Below are 3,602 nucleotides of genomic sequence, written 5' to 3' on the forward strand. Positions count from 1 at the left end.
GGCCGATCTCGGGTAGGGGCTCCCAAACTGTGCGTCTGAGGATCGAAGGTAACAGGAGGCAGGGGACACAATGTTTACCCAGGTTCGGGCCCTCTTGATGGAGGTAATACCCTACTTCCTGCTTGATTGACTTTGATGAGTATAGGGGTTACTAGAGTTGATCTACCTCGGGATCGTAATGGCTAAACCCTAGATGTCTAGCATGTATAATTGTCATTGCCTCTACGGACTAAACCCTCCGTTTTATATAGACACCGGAGGGGCCTAGGGTTGTACAAAGTCGGTTTACAGAGAAAGGAATCTTCATATCCGAACGCCAAGCTTGCCATCCACGCAAAGGAGAGTCCCATCCGGACACGGGGGGAAGCCTTCTATCTTGTATCTTCACGGCCCACCAGTCCGGCCCACGTCATATAGCCCGGACGCCCGGGGACCCCCTAATCCAGGACTCCCTCAGTGTGCAACATACGAACAAGGGTTTGAGGCTTGGTTGTGCTGTCAGGAATCTGCAGCATGGCATAGTAATCAAAATACTATGCATGTCGTTGATGCTTCGTGTTGCATGGAGTAACACAAACTTCTTTTAAGTTTTAATTGTTTGTTTAGTGACCTCACCCTTATTATTTAGTGCTATGCAGCTGACATTATTAGTTCAAAATTTGAAGAACTATGCGTGCAAACTTAACAAATTATAGAAACCTTAAACTAATTAATAGGAGGAAGCATAACATATATATTATTCTACCATCCGTGCTATTTAGTAAATTATCTTGTTATTAAATATGTAGGAGGCGAAGTATTTGGCTAAGGTGGTGGACAATCAAAAAATTGCACCAAACAACAATATGACAATTTATTTTTCATGGATCATATATCATGTTTGATTACTCCTTTCTTCTTTTTGCTAGCATGTCTATCTATACTAAGCATGGAATACATTTTTTATAAATAAAACACTTGAAAAGCAAATATTGTTTGCAAATTTATTTTACATGGTCACACACCAGTGGGTGTTTGGCTAGCTACTACTCAAGAGAACTATCCTTAGGCAGTACTTGTTGGCCCCCGAATCTAGAGATTTGCAACAAGTGGTAAAATTCCCCTCACTTAAGAAACCATGCTATTGGTTTTATTTGAAAAAAAATATAATTTTGCTCTAAAAAATAGGAAATTTGTCATAAGACCATTACAAAGTTTCAGAAAAATTTACTAAACTTGAACAATACATTTATCTTCAATCGATGAATATTCGAGGACAACACACCATTCGAGGCAAACTATAAAGAGTTTACTCCATGAAACATTTTCTTTATCAAGTTCATTTAATATTTAAACTACAACTTCATTTTAAATTAGTATTCATGTTCCATCATGATTTGTCCTAATAACAATAATATGTTTAATATTCCAAACAATTTCATATAATTTGAACTTTGTAGTCCACGAAATATTTTCATCGTTATTAGGAATTAAATATTAGACTGCAACTTCCTTTTATAGGAGTATGCTCAAATAAACCTTCAAATTCCATCTTGTTATGTAATAATTTGTATTTTTCTATTTTTTGAAATGACATGTTAAAGTGCAGTGTGTGTTACCTTCCAAATTTTTTTCTTATGTGCTCCAAAACAAATTCTACATGAGACATGCGGAGAAGGATAAGACATGAAAGGAGTAAAACAAGGATAAGGAAAAGGATCCTTCCTAGGTTGGTGGTGAGGAGGATCATTGGCCTACCCAATGTTTGAACTGCAATGGATGGAAACAATATCCTGGATAGAGTTCTAAATCTATTAACATGATCATTGCCAATACTAAAAGGGGAACATTCGGGTATGGTAATTTACCTATTATTCTTTTAGCATGTCGATCTACCAGTTAGTGGGTTGCCTATGGTGATAATATCCATGTGTGTGCTAACAATTCCTTGTTTAAATATTATTAGGAACACCCGGATTCGACCATCCTATTGTAGAATTGGTCACTTGCTTCTGTTCTTGCCATTGGTACAGTCAATCTGAAGTTTACTTGGGGAAACATCATGCAGCTGAAAAACGTGTAGTATGTCCCTAGTATAGAGCAGAATCTTGTTACTGGATCTTGTCTTCTCAAAGATGGGTTTAAGTTAGTGCTTGAGTCCAATAAAGTGGTATTGTGTAAGCATGGAACTTCCGTTGGAAATGACTATGTGTGTGGGGGCTTGTTTCGCATCCCTTTGGAGGACTTCTATAATAAATTTGTGAACAATGTATGGATGAGTGCTGATGATACTAATGTTTGGCACCCATGAATTTTTCATATAATTTTTTGTTGTATGATGGAGCTAGCTAGTATGAGCCCAGTTTTGTTGTATGAAAGAGGTGGGTCGTTAAGTTTTGTCCAAACGGGCGGGGGGTGGGGGCCACCTCTCTCTTTGCCGTCTGCCAGCGGACGGCAAAGATTCTTTGCCGTCTGCTGGCAGACGGCAAAGAGCTCGCGGATGGCAAAGAGCTTCTTTGCCGTCAGCCATTTCTTTGCCGTCTGCTTTTGGGTAGCTGATGGCAAACAGCTTCTTTGCCGTCAGCTAGCAGACGGCAAAGAGCTGCAGATGGAAAATTAGCTGATTCCAGTAATGAGTCACTCATCACATATCTTGTATCCACAAATCTAGAGGTCATGTAATGTGCATAAGCAGGAACGCCACACGTAAAAGTTTGACAGCTGAGTAATGTGGGACTAAAGTTTGCTACACTTTAGAAATTTTCTAGTATTTCCATTGAGACATAAAATATTCTTGAATTTTAAAAAACAAGTTCGATATCCTAGCCTAGTCATGGAAGTGATGTGTTCTAAACTCCATTGAAAGTCTAGGAAATGTATTGAAGGTGTAGAATGATGAAGGTGTGAGAGGATAGTTGGACTACATGGTTAAGATGTCTCTAAACTAGTATTTAATGATAGAAAATGTTAGCATCGACTTTGGACTTTACGCAAATGAGAAATTAGATATAGACATCATTAAAGTATGATGATAGTGATGCATAAGGAATTGCACAACGATGACTAATAATTATTATGATTATATTTCACTTTTGGCTTTGTTGTTAGTTCCCAATCTTTAAAATGTGATAATTCTTATTTAATTTATATGCATACAAAATATTTTTCATATCATTGCGAACAATGGTAATATAGCATGTGTCATGTGAATGGATTTGTTTTTAGAATTCTTCAAATGATGTTTCTTTTTTATCGAATAACTAATTCTTTCTTCAGATGTGTGCACACTTACATTTTGAAACTAATGAAGTATGTCTGAGTGGTATTTAGAGAATTGAATTTTGACAACTTAATTATACCAAAATGGTTTTGCTTGATTTAATCAATCAAATCATTGAATAAGATGATGATTTTCATTGTTCATATCTCAATGATTCATCTCACGGAACACATTTATCATGGAAAACACTCTAACACCAACGTAGTAACTACGAGAGGTGAAACACACAAAGAAACATTAAGGAGGAAAAGGCCTGACTAACCAAAAAGAAAAAAATCATGGATTATTCTACCCCAAATCTCTAATTGCGGAATAAGACTACAATTATGGTCACTTCAGAGTA

Source organism: Triticum aestivum, chromosome 5D, assembly GCF_018294505.1.
Source record: "Triticum aestivum cultivar Chinese Spring chromosome 5D, IWGSC CS RefSeq v2.1, whole genome shotgun sequence".
NCBI classification, from domain to species: domain Eukaryota; kingdom Viridiplantae; phylum Streptophyta; class Magnoliopsida; order Poales; family Poaceae; genus Triticum; species Triticum aestivum.